The 13,913-nt window shown below is 33.3% G+C and overlaps 1 protein-coding gene across 8 annotated transcripts in view; it reads left to right on the forward strand.

Moving 5' to 3' along the window:
* Nucleotides 1-3,023: 3,023 nt before the first annotated feature.
* LOC138707363 (ATP-dependent helicase brm-like) overlaps nucleotides 3,024-13,913 on the forward strand; it is a 233,327-nt gene continuing 222,437 nt past the window's right edge. For 2 of the 8 annotated variants that reach the window (XM_069836648.1, XM_069836653.1), the window contains exon 1: nucleotides 3,027-3,206. The gene's annotated coding sequence lies outside the window, so the exon portion shown is untranslated. Of the gene's footprint in view, nucleotides 3,207-3,550; nucleotides 3,667-4,472; nucleotides 4,816-10,863; nucleotides 10,963-11,957; nucleotides 12,227-13,913 lie in introns of those variants that run through there. The other 6 variants (XM_069836649.1, XM_069836650.1, XM_069836654.1 and 3 more) reach the window with 6 other exon arrangements.

Raw genomic sequence — 13,913 nt, forward strand, 5'->3', positions numbered from 1 at the left:
CTTAATTTTAACTTATCCTACTTATATAATACGTAATTTACATGCACTTGCTGTTAATATGACTCAGGTGAGAACAAATAAATGAACACACAATTTTGTTGAAAAAATTGTAACTTCAATTAACTCAGAAAATGTAGGCCTAATTTTATGTTCAGTGCAGAAGTGGTGTAAGTCAAAAATGGGTAATGAGGGTTAAAGTAAACATTCTGTAAAATATAGCGCAAAGTAGCAGTTAATATTGAATTTATTTAAACTATTAGTAGCCAATGAATAGCACGAAGGATATATTAATTGCTACTTTTCGCTATATTTTACAGAACTTTTACTTTAAACCTCATTACCTAATTTTGACCACTTCTGCTCTGAACGGCTCAAATAATCACTGGGAATGTAAAAGCAACACCAATAACTGTCATGCAAATTATTACAGAAAAGATTGCTTTTTATATTAAATTTAGAAAGGCTCTTTTATTTCTTGAGAACTTAATACGTCTGCCACATGAATATACACACGAACACGTCAGAAATTTATCGACACAGTCTGGATTTATTCAAGAAGTGAATATTTTGCAAAAGGATTACATTACTCCATGAATTCTTGAAAAATTAACACCATGATCCCTACTTGAATGAACATAACATTCAACTTTTGAAAAATATAAAGGAGAAAACACGACTACAAAAATTATGGAAATACTTGCATTAAAAACTGTAGATACATTATCCAAAATCGGAATGGTTCTGCAGCTCGCGAACGAAGAAGCTGTCAACCAGCTCGTGAACGAACTGACTCTTTTGAACGACTCTCTCTTGGGAGCGCGAACTGACGAGCTAGTGCCCCCCCCACCAAGAGCCGGTTGGACCAATCACTATAATAGTTATGATGTTGTTAATGTGAGCATATTTCCATACGAATTCATCGTATATAGCGTTGCTTACGAGATTATACATTATACATGTATAATCTCGTAATCAACGGTATATACCACAGTCTAATACTTACAGTCGCGCAACTTCAACACTTTTTTTGCCAACGTTCGCGACACTAGCGCCCAAGCGGCAGGCAAGGCACTGGTAATAGGGTTGATACAATCTCGTTCAGCCAGCACGTGCTTTAAAGGGATTCGAGATGTTATAAACGTTTTAATCATGCGTCGGAACAAAAGCAATGTGTACAATGACGAAAATTGCAGTAACAACAAGTTTAAATCTCCGAATTTGTCGTTCTTCAGATTCCCTAAAGACCAAGAGAAAATCATAAATCAGTCATAACCAATAATCCACGTTGTAGGTGGCCTACGTACGTATTGTGTTCTATAAAACTTTTATTAGTTATCAGTTACCTATTTGTATGTCAAAGTAGATACCTGTTACAGTATATTATTTTTTTTTTGCAGAGATTATGTGTGTAAATGTGTAACCATTCCGATTTTGGATAATGTATCTAGAGTTTTTAATGCAAGTAATTCCATAATTTTTGTATTCGTGTTTATTTCTTTATATTTTTCAGAAGTTCAATGTTATATTGCATTCAAGTAGGGATCATGGTGTTAATTTTTCAAGAATTCATGGAGTATTGTAATCCTTTTGCGAAATATTCACTTCTTGAATAAATCCGGACTGTGTCGATAAAATTTCTGATGTGTTGGTGTACATTCATGTGGCAGACGTATTAAGTTCTCAAGAAATAAAAGAGCCTTTTTAAATTTAATATAAAAAGCAATCTTTTCTGTAATAATTTGCATGACTGTTATTGGTGTTGATTTTACATTCCCAGTGATCATTTGAGCCGTTCAGAGCAGAAGTGGTGTAAGTCAAAATTAGGTAATGAGGGTTAAAGTAAAAATTCTGTAAAATACAGCGCAAGGTAGCAATTAATATATCCTTCGTGCTATTCACTGACTACTAATAGTTTAAATAAATTCAATATTAACTGCTACTTTGCGCTGTATTTTACAGAATGTTTACTTTAACCCTCATTACCCATTTTTGTCTTACACCACTTCTGCTCTGAAAATAAAATTAGGCCTACATTTTCGGAGTTAATATTGAAGTTACAATTTTTTCAACAAAATTGTGTGTTCATTTATTTGTCTCACCTACGTCATATTAACAGTAAGTGCATGTAAATTACGTATTATATAGGTAGGATAAATTAAAATTAAGCTTATATGTGAAAACTGGAAATGTAATGTAAAATGCGGTAAACTTGCCATAAAAATTTACACCATAATATCAGCACTATTTGTGACTCAAAATAATAAAGGAAATACCGGTTCTTAAGAAATGGGAAAATAATGAACTTCATAAATCAATGTCATATTAAGGTTTAAATCCGCCCCTTTTTTATTTTCAAGTTTGCCTCAGCGGCCGAGTTTACCCCAATTTCTGGTATGGAAAATAATTAATTTCTCAGGAAATAGGGAGAGGAGTTCACCACGCGATGTACTCTACGAGATATGGCCTACAATTTTGAAGCTACTAGTTTTAACTAATTTTAACTCTTCTCACAGAAAATATAGACTTCCAATGATTGATAAATATATTTAGGAATGAATAGAATTAACCGTCCACGTACGAACAATTATATTATTTGAAAACATGATACGTGATCAGGGCCAAGATTCAGTTGTAAGGAGCAGAAAGAATTACGTTTATTCCCAGCTTCTGAAACTTTTAGATTAAATGCGTGTGAAATTCTTCTAGGATTCTAAAGTAAAATTAATAAGAGCGTATACACTTACTGTATAGCGTAAAAATATAAAATAAATTACGCAAAACCTGTTTTCTGATGTGTTATCATATGTCGTGTGCACACTGTTAACTTGCCTGCCGCTAGAGGGCTATTGTCGCGCCAGCTGTCAAATGTTGGCATATTTTATACGTATGAGTTGCGTGACTGTAAGTATTAAACTGTGGTATATACTTCCACATCCAACAGATAGATGCGCGAAAGTGTTCAATTTTTTTTTTCGAGGAGCAGCGCTCGTAGTGAGACTGGGTTAAACTATAAAACGTCTTTGGCTAGGACACAAGAGTGTAACTGGCTACATGGAAACAATTAATTGTGACCGAGGCCATGAGAGATAAAAGAAGAGCGACGTAAACGCATGTAATTGTACTGATGTAATGGTTGGGCTTTGGTTTAAGTGATGACATGTAAAACTCAAGTTTTATGATCAAGTGGTTAATACCATAAGTAACAGGTATGTAAAACTACCGAAGAGGAGTCAGATTATTTACATTTCGGTTTTTGGGAAAAGTAGGTCGAAATTTGAGTTTCAATTTTGCACCACTTTCATGTTTTTTGAACGAGACTGGAGTTACATTTGCGAAAATACACGTATTACCAAGAAGTTAATCATTCAAGTTGTTTCTTGTGAAAGGTGTCAGTTCACGAATCTCAATTCTTTTAACACAAGTTTATGGATTATATAATTATAAATGCGTTATTTAAACGATGAAATAGAACACTATAACAAGTAAAAGTTATAAAATTGATATTTTCATAATATCGTCAGCGTAATCTAATAAATCTAATTTTTTTCCTTATCAGAAACTGAGGAAATAAATTATGATCGCCAGTACCACAGCCATCACCATTATGATTTCTAGTGTTACAGAATGCCAATAAGAGACATGACGAGGCGTGATATTTATCTAAAGGTAAATGGGCAAGATTTTGAGAGAATGCCGTGTGTACCATGCGACATCATTCCCTGGCGTGTGCTCATTTGCTTAGAGGAAGTTGACCTGTAGGTTGTTCAGTTCAAAGTATGTGTAATTAGAGAGATGTCATCAGTAGCCTAACTTACTTCTTAAATTAAAGTGTAATTTATTTATGGTGTATTTTACGACACTTTATCAACTGCGATGGTTATCTAGCTTCTGGGTAAAATCAAGGTGATAATGCCAGCGAAATGAGTTCAGTGTCCAGTGTCTCAAGTTACCCAGCTCCCAAAATCACAATCATGTTACTTGTGTGAACCAGGATTTGAACTCTGGCCCACTTATTTCACAGTCAGAAACTAAAGTGGAGTACTAAAAGGGGATAAATAAGAGATATCGTTGCCAATGTGTATAATTATATGAAGAATTAAGAAGAGTACACTAATCTTCCCATATCTGGGGACTCTGTATCTCGGCGATATTGTGCACCTCGTGTCTTAATCAGATGAGTTTTGTAAAAAATTTAGATAGCGAGCGCTCGTGTTTAGAAGTGTAATAATGTACAACGTATTATTATTTGCTTTTGCTAATGTGTTACTTTTCGTAATTTATCAATTAGGTGAATGTTACTTATGTCCCGCCCACTATAGGAGACATAGGCCCGTTTTACACTAATCCTAAACATATTTAGTATAACTTCTTGTAGATATCTCAGTCATGACAACCTCATAAAATATCCTATCACTTGAATAATCGATCTTGCTACGTACAACATAATGATATTATATTATTACTCATTTCAGAGAGTACTGACGACCACTGGAAAATACGACAATTTGGTCCAGGGAGCATTCTCGGTCAATTTTTATTACTCTACTGCAACTTCCAACGGACTCCTAACGAATGTTCACACGTTTATCACTGGGATTGTGGCGCTCGAAATCAATTTAGAACACTTTTATCTCAGCCATGACACATTTCAATTTTTATTGTACAATATAAATGCAGTTATCACTACAATGACACAGTAATTCTTGCAGATAACACAGAAACAACTTCGGAAACGTAATTAACAGAATAGCAGTTTCACCACAGCTCTCCCAGTAATCACATCGAGTTTCTACTGCGCCACACTACAAAACTAAGGTATTTTCAGTGTTTGTTTTTAATTTCCTATGCTGACAGTACGTTAATAAAAATTCACCGCATTCTCTTTTGGCACAAGGATGATTTATGTAACATGTTTCTAAATTAGTTTTTTAAATACCAGTACATTCTTTAATATAGTTTGGTCCAGGGAGCATTCTCTTTTGGCACAAGGATTATTTATGTAACATGTTTCTAAATTATTAGTCTTTTAAATACTGCTACATTCTTTAATAAATCACTGAAAAACAAATGTGAATATAGGGATATGGAATGAGTACGAAATTATTATTATTTTTTGGCGCATCATTTTTACGTAAATAACGACAAATAAAAACTAACATGCCACATATTTTAGGAAATACAGGAAACAAGCATGAATATTGTTCACTATTCTTAATGATCTTGGGATAGAAAAAAAACGTATGGAATAGAAATTGCCAGATCCTTCTTTAGTTACAAGCCAGAGCATGGGTAGGTTTGGCAACGCAGAGTGGAGGCGGGAGGTTTTAAAGTGATATTGTGCTTGCTCATTGCTTTCGTTATACATAACGCATATTTTTTCAATATTACTTCATGCACAAAGATAAGATCAAGATTCAGAGTAGTGCTGTAAATTATTACGGGTTCGAAAGTATTGTTTTATTGCAATCAATTAGCTATACTTCAAAATACGGCGTAAGTAGGCTACTTACATACAAAGGCTGCCACTTAAAATAATTACAAAAAAAAAAAAACATGTCTTTATTGATAGTACGAAGGTAAATAAATAAATAAAAAAGATATTCCTTGCACCGAAAATAATAAAATCAATAATGCAATAAAGACGTAAGTTCCTACGTAGTGTTCTTAAGTTCCATTCAGTTAACAAATTCATGGCTAGTAAATTGACAATGTTTTGCCGCTTAATGTTGTTTCACCTCTGACGTGAAAGGCGTAGGATATCATATGCATTTTAATTTCATGTGATTATGTCGTGCTTTTCTATAAATATTTCAGATGTCCAGGAAGCCAGGTTTAGTTTGAACCTGACCAGTCACCATAACACTACTGTTATCCTAAATTATTTGTTATACACTTTTTAAAATATAATTTTAAATAAATATAACTACAGAAAACAAGCTAAGAATATAAATTATGCAAATAGGCCTAAAATAAAATGTAAACAGAAGAAATTATTGACATACATATTATAATAAAAGTATGAGGATGTAAATACAGTTAAGCCAAGTAAAAAAATCTATGAAAAAATGTAAAAACATACCTTCAACATAATATGTAACAAAACGCAACATTATCTATTAAGTACATGTATGTGTCAATTAGCGTAAACTCAGTGAACTTTAAATCCTGTAAATACGAAGTGAAAAGAAACATGTTTATACCTAATTTATTACAAAATAAATAATATTAATAAACAAACCTTGAAAACCAACAAAGTGATTATATGCATCTACAAATTATAAGTAGTTCTGACGTATAGCAGGCATTCCCAATCTTCAACAAAACTGCAACATTTATGGGATCACAAAACAGCTGTTTACAATGAATTTGAAAACCAACGGCGTAACTTTATTGATAGAGCAGGCGAGACCCGACAACACTACTGTTATCCTAAATTATTTGTTATACACTTTTTAAAATATAATTTTAAATAAATATAACTACAGAAAACAAGCTAAGAATATAAATTATGCAAATAGGCCTAAAATAAAATGTAAACAGAAGAAATTATTGACATACATATTATAATAAAAGTATGAGGATGTAAATACAGTTAAGCCAAGTAAAAAAATCTATGAAAAAATGTAAAAACATACCTTCAACATAATATGTAACAAAACGCAACATTATCTATTAAGTACATGTATGTGTCAATTAGCGTAAACTCAGTGAACTTTAAATCCTGTAAATACGAAGTGAAAAGAAACATGTTTATACCTAATTTATTACAAAATAAATAATATTAATAAACAAACCTTGAAAACCAACAAAGTGATTATATGCATCTACAAATTATAAGTAGTTCTGACGTATAGCAGGCATTCCCAATCTTCAACAAAACTGCAACATTTATGGGATCACAAAACAAGCTGTTTACAATGAATTTGAAAACCAACGGCGTAACTTTATTGATAGAGCAGGCGAGACCCGACAATTTGACTAGAATTCTGATACACACAAACCACAAATAAGACTATAAAAATGTAGTTATACAATAGTAGAATAGTCAATTACTTTGTCATCAACAACTGTAAAAATTGCCAAAAACTGCAACCATTTTATTTTCATTTATTGTCTTTTTTTTTATCACCAACACGCATTTAGTTTCTAATACATCAACAATGAACGTTTGGTACGACCGCGAACATAATTTCATCAACACACACTTATATTTTAACATTAATTTAAATTGAAAATTGGCATTAGCACAAACACGTGTCCTTTATGGTAGGTGTCCGGGTGACAGTTAATTACAGTGTTGCCGACGTATGGCTCCGGCTGTAACTAAAGAAGGCTCTGCAATTACATAGAATTAATGTGCGTGTAATAAACAATAAGCAAAGCATCTTCGATTAACCATTTCAAAACAACGTGAATATAGCGTGGATTGTGTAGGAAAATAATTTCTTATATGTTGCTCCCAATGTGCATCATTTTTAACTTATGAAAACAAATTAAAATTAACATGGCATATAAACACTATTTGAAGAAAGATAGGAGATATTAAGTTCTTAATGATCTTTGGATGGAAAATAACAATGAAATATGTATAAAATAGAAATTACATACAGGTGAGCATATAAAAAAACCGTAAGTAGAATCATATCTGATTAATAAGCTTAAATTACTCCAGGTTTAGTGTAAGAGTGGTCTATATCTAACGATGTCTCCCAGAAAATTACTTAATTCATAAAAACAAAAAAATCGTGTTAGAAGATTGAATTTGTGTATTTTCTCTGAAACTTTCCAAATATCTGTAGGCAGTCTTTTACATGAGATTGCCGAAAATTGGTTTATAGCACAGCATTGGCAGTGATAAAAGTGTGAAATATTCGTTCAGTGGGTGGTGGGTACTCTGCATTGACCTGGTCAGTAATTAATCGGTACATTGCAACTGCAGAGTTTCGTGATAATTGGGGAACAATATCTGGATTAGATATAAGAATTGCCACTTCTCGCCTTCAGCATTGTTTTTGCAGTTTTATATGTGCATTGATTGAAATTTTCTCTTGATTAGGTCCCAGGTTCGATGCTTAGCCCCGGAACAATTTTTCCCTCGAAATTATTCAAATCAACTTTACAGGGAGTTGTACCTGAAAGCTTGATTTGCAGTGCAATAGGCCTATATTGTCTGCCTAATATATTAGTGATTAAATAAAGTTGCTAAATATCCAAAAAATAAGTAACCGATTGTACAAATATCAAGAGAAACAAAAGAGTAACAATTTTGAAACATTTGCTATAAGTTAAGAATACTCAGTTTACTGCATTAAGAAGATCCTTAATAAATTTGTTTTTGAATACTGTTAAATTCCTACAGTCTCTGATGTCACTGGGCAGGGTATTCCACTAGCGTGATATTGACATGGTGAATGGTGATGAATACGATGATGTGTTATATGTTGGTATTGCAATTATGTGGCTGTTTTGCATGTGTGTGTAGAGATTGTGACAGATAACTGAAGCAGGAAGCGAGGTAGGTAAGTGTAAAATTGTGAAAGACTTAGAAAAGGAGAACAAGGGAGTGAAAATTTCCATGTTCTTTAGCCAGTTAGAGTTTGGAAGGATGGGATAATATGGACATCGCAGATGAAGTGAACACAGGAATTATGAACACGTAATCTTTGCGACTGGTTGACATTGAGGTCAGTCAGTAGAAAATCACAATAATCAAAGTGGGTTATTACTGGTGTTTTCACTAGTATTTTGAGTGATAGCAGAAGATAACGTGAGACAAGAAGTGGTGATAGAAATTCATTATTCCAAGAAACTTGTGAAGTTTTTGTATGGTTGAAGGTAATTTTTACGTCTTGATAAGTTCTATATTTTCTTGAAGGTGTTGTACCCTTTGTGTGATATGGAATGTCCCAGAAAAGAGACTCTCAATTTTTAAGAGTTGCATTTTGTTAGTTTAATTACTATGCCATACTTCTGTAGACGTTGTAGTCATTCTTTGAGATGTAGCTGATGTTAATGTAGATTTTTGAGAACAATAAAAATATCGTCAGCGTAAACAAAAGTAAATGAGACCACTGAGCAGTTTTTGCAATTCGAAGATCAAAAAGCATGCTTAAAATTCAAATGTAACAAAGGAGAGTAATAGATTTAATCCTACTGATTTAAACAAAATTATTATATGTACTGTCCCTTGCCAAATCAATATGACCACTTAAGAAACACCAAGGAAATGAGCTAAATGAATAAAAATAACGTTTTGTCTTTCTTGCATGATTTGTGACTATACATGTATGGAGAAGGATGACATTGATAATATCCTAACTAATATATTCAACCCTGATTTAATACTGGCCTATGATATTTTGCCAAACCTTCCTTTTCCTCAGTCACAGCATGCTGTCTGTGTATTGCAAGCTTATATCTTTCAAGTGCTGGTTGTGATGCCAGTTGTACATTATCTTTTCAATTAAATTGAACTTATTAGTGGCATGGTCTTTTGCCACTTCGTTCTTCAAAAGCTTTATAATATTCTCTGTGGGATTGAGGTTAGCGAGTTGTCCAACCAAGCCAATAAAGGTATACTGAAGTTCTTCAAGAAACTTTTGACAAACTTATCATGTTTCAGGGTGTACCACTTTGCATAGAAATTGGCTTTTCATTTTTGTTGAACCAATTCTGGAGTTGTGGAATCACACATGTCTGCAAAAGTTGATGTATTGATCATGTCTCATTAAGCCACTAACAATGTAAACACTTCCCAAATCCTTACCACTAATCACAGACCAAATCATTACTGAATTTGGATACTTGATGTTCATCACACAGTTTTTATTGTCTTTTTTTTCTCAAAACCTTCTAAGAAATTGTCTTATTCGCTAAAATTTGGAGAGTGCTTTCGTCACTGAAACACAATCAATAAATAATATTACTGTATAGAAATTTTTAAAACTAGGAATATTATTTTTTAAATCCTGAAGAATTTGAGAAACTTTCCAATCTCCGATCCTCCACGGCGAAATGCTTGTACTTGTTAGCCTATTCCAACCATTGCTTCATTATCCTGGTAGAAAGTCTTGGTTTTTGAACAAGTTTAAAACTTCTGTAGCCCAAGTCAGTCTCTTCTGATAGACATGGAGACTTCTGCATCCTCTAATTTCATTTTAGTGTTTGTGTCTGTTGATGTCCTATCGTCTATTACTATTTTTCTAAAAAATAGTTCATCACGAGAGAATAGCTTCTTTTCTCCTTCCACATTTACCCTTGCAGTTGGGTTGCAAAGTTATGAGATCATATATCTTAGTTTATATTATTCACTGAAGTTTTCAAAATTCAATATTTTGTTGTTATTTCTCATTGGGAAAGATTAGCTTCAGTCAAAAGACCTTTAAGTATTCCCTTTCAATTGGTGCCAAGACCTTATCTTTACCCATTTCTTAAATTATTAAATTTTTAGGTCAGATTTTAAAAAATCATTAATTTAACCATAATTGAGAATAAATAATCCCATAGAGTTCCAAATGGATATGAAATTAAACTATATATATGCAGTAATAAAAATAACGTGTCAGTTTCAAATTTCAGTTTTTAGTGATGTCACATTCCTAAACTGGAACATGATAATATGCACGGTTCAGATTGAATGTTCTGTGGAGTATGTGGGAGTTTCCAAACAGACGTTGAAGGTTTTGAGAAAGAAGCAATCTAAATCTAAGCAAATAATCCACCACTGATAGATGCCTATGTACTGGAGTTGCAGGGGAGTTGGATGGAAGGGAGCGGGTGAAGCAAAGACAGTTTACTGTGCTGCCCCTGCGACGTCACTGTTGCTAATGATCATGATTACATTTTTGCCGATCCCTGTTCTAGAGCAAAGTTAAAAAGTAAAGGTGATGGTGCATCTCCTTGCTTTAGCCCGCAGTGAATTGGAAAAGCATCAGATAGAAACTGGCCTGTACGGACTCCGCTGTAAGTTTCACTGAGACACATTTTAATTAATCAAACTAGTTTCTTGGGAATACCAAATTCAATAAGAATATTATATAAAACTTACTCTCTTAACCGAGTCATATGTCTCTGTGAAATCTATGAATAACTGATGTACTGTGCTCTTATACTCCCATTTTTTCTCCAATATCTGTCGAATACAAAAAATCTGATCAATAGTCGATCCATTACATCTAAAACTGCGCTGATGATCCCCAATAATTTCATTTACGTATGGAGTTAATCTTCTCAAAAGCATATTGGACAAAATTTTGTACGACATCAACAAAAGTGATATTCCTCGAAAGTTACCACAGTTAGGGCCCATTTCACCAAGCTTCACTAAGGTTTTAATGATTCATTAATTTATTTGCTGATTCCTTAAATCATTTTTATATCTCACCAAGCATCTTTAGCCTAACATACCAGTAAAACTATCATTAAATTTAGTGATAGAAATTTCCGTCTTTAAATTTTTAATGGGTCATTAGTTGCAATATAAAGTGGCGGAATGTTTCGACGCAGAATTGTTATATCTGGAACTGCTCGAAAATTAAGAGTCAGATGGAGATAATGTTATCCATTTAAGAAACTATCATTTTGAAAATTTGAATGACACAAAAATCCACGAAAGATACCACATCACAAAGATCGTGATATTCAGAATTTTAGAAGAAACTGATCATAGGTTAGAATATCATAAAAACAGCCGAGACAAAGCTGAAACTAGTCAACTAGGTAACATACCATTGAGTTTTTATCTTAACACATGAAAGTGGTTATTATAACTATGTACCTAAGAAATATTAGTAAATTAATACATAATGTACATTCAGACATAACAAAACTTAATTGGTATGTTAACTTTTATTTATTAGAATTATATTATAGCTAGCGATAAGATATGTTTGCACTGGCTTTAAAACAGAAATGAAAGAACTGGATTAATGGAATTTATAATCGTTTTCTTTCTGTAGGAAATTTAATTTTCCAGCAGGATAATCACCCCTTGCACACCACCATAAACATTCAAAGACGGTTCACAGAAAGGCATGAAAAAAGAGGAGGATTGACAAATATCGAGACAACCCACTTCAAAATCCAGATCAGTTGTGGGGTCAAGTTCTGGCTACCTGGGAAGATCTCGCTGATGACCAGAACTATTTCCTCGATCTGGTGAACTCAATGCCACAAAGATGCCAGGCAGTGATAGACGTCGGTGGCATGTGGTCATAGTATTAGTTCTGTATGTGTATTTTTTTTATTTTTCTTTAATTTGTTTGTTTATCTTTGTTTTATTTGGGAAGAAAATTGATCTCCCAAGAGTTTTTTAAATTCTTCTAGTGGAGCCAGAATTGCGAAATAATTCGTTCCACTACAAAGAAATAAAAAATGAAGAAAGGTAACATGTATAAAAATTAGTTACATTAATTAAAAAAGTTATCACCGATAATCGAACTCGGGTCCCAGGGTTAACAAGCCAGCTCGCTACTGACTGCTCCATCGGAGAGCCATGACGTAATCAGCGCTACGAGGCACATATAGCTTCTCAACTTGAAGTCTACAGAGACAGCACACATATAAATGTACTCGTGTAAATAGCGGTCAGAATTTCAACAGTACTACCAAGAGACACAACAAAACTGTTTTCTAATACTGTACACGATTTACGATATAGTATAGTGTGGTTTCGTAGAAAGATGTTCTGATATAGTTATGAAAAATTCATAGATCACTCTTATTTATCTGTAATGAGCCATTACTTACTGTTCATTAAATGTTAAGAAAATTTGGTTGGTGAGCAGCTCGTATTTTAATGAATCATTAAATATTTTAATGTTTCATTTGGACTGATTTACTGAAGGTTGGTGAAACCGGCCCTTTAGTCTTGTCCCCCTTCTTAAAAATAGGTATAATTATGGACTCCTTCCATTGTTCTGGTACAATTTCCTTTTCCCAAATAGCAAGTATAAGTTTATAAGTTGTGCTAGATAATTCGTTTCCACTCTCTTGTATTAATTCTGCTGGAATTTGATCAATACCTGGAGACTTGTACTTCTTCAGATTTTCTATCGCAATTTCGACTACAGAAAGTGTGAGTTTGGGTATAAATGGCTCAGCAGTTTGTATTTGAATTTCGTCCTAATCATTTGTTTGACCTATGTACATTTGAATCATTTATTTTGAAAGGGGGTTAAGTCATTAAATGAAAAGTTTTCAGGAAGTTGAAAAAAACTGTTTAAGACTGACAAGAAGTACAGACTTTAAAATGTAGTGAAAAACATTGTCGTCACGTTGATAAATACATCTTTAATAATATTTTCAATAAATTACATTTTAAACAGCTTAAATTAATAATTTTACAAATCTGACTTAGATACCTTTTCAAAATAAACAGTACTTGTCTTACCATAATCATGTCAAAAATAATACATTAACATGGCAAAATAAAGTCTACCAGCTGTAATGTATCTGCAACAAAAATACTAACAAACTTTCTGTTTAACAAGATTAAAATGCTTCATTTGCATCAAAGTCTTCCGACATTGCAACAGTTTTCCATTGAACAATGTCTCTAAAGAATGCCATGTGTTCATCATAAACATAATGTAGGAGCTTTCTAATGTCGTCAGTCTTCTTTACATTGATGGCCACTGAGTGTTCATCACTGTAGGATTTCTCACTGGGTAATGTAAGTACTCTTCCTGCTAAGGAGGTGAGTCTGAATGTATTCACTGTAAATCCATCAATGAAGTCCCACGTTTTTTACAACACCTGGTGCTGAGCTGTCATACTCAAGCATGTTCATCAGCGGTCATCAGCACACTGCACTCTTGGGCTAGCGTCTCTAACCCGCAGCTCTCTTAAAGCACCAGAGTGCAACCGTGGCTGCTGGCAAGTATGCTGCCATGGTATCCCTTCTGCACAATGGA

Source organism: Periplaneta americana, chromosome 10 (assembly GCF_040183065.1).
Source record: "Periplaneta americana isolate PAMFEO1 chromosome 10, P.americana_PAMFEO1_priV1, whole genome shotgun sequence".
Classification (NCBI taxonomy): Eukaryota; Metazoa; Arthropoda; class Insecta; order Blattodea; family Blattidae; genus Periplaneta; species Periplaneta americana.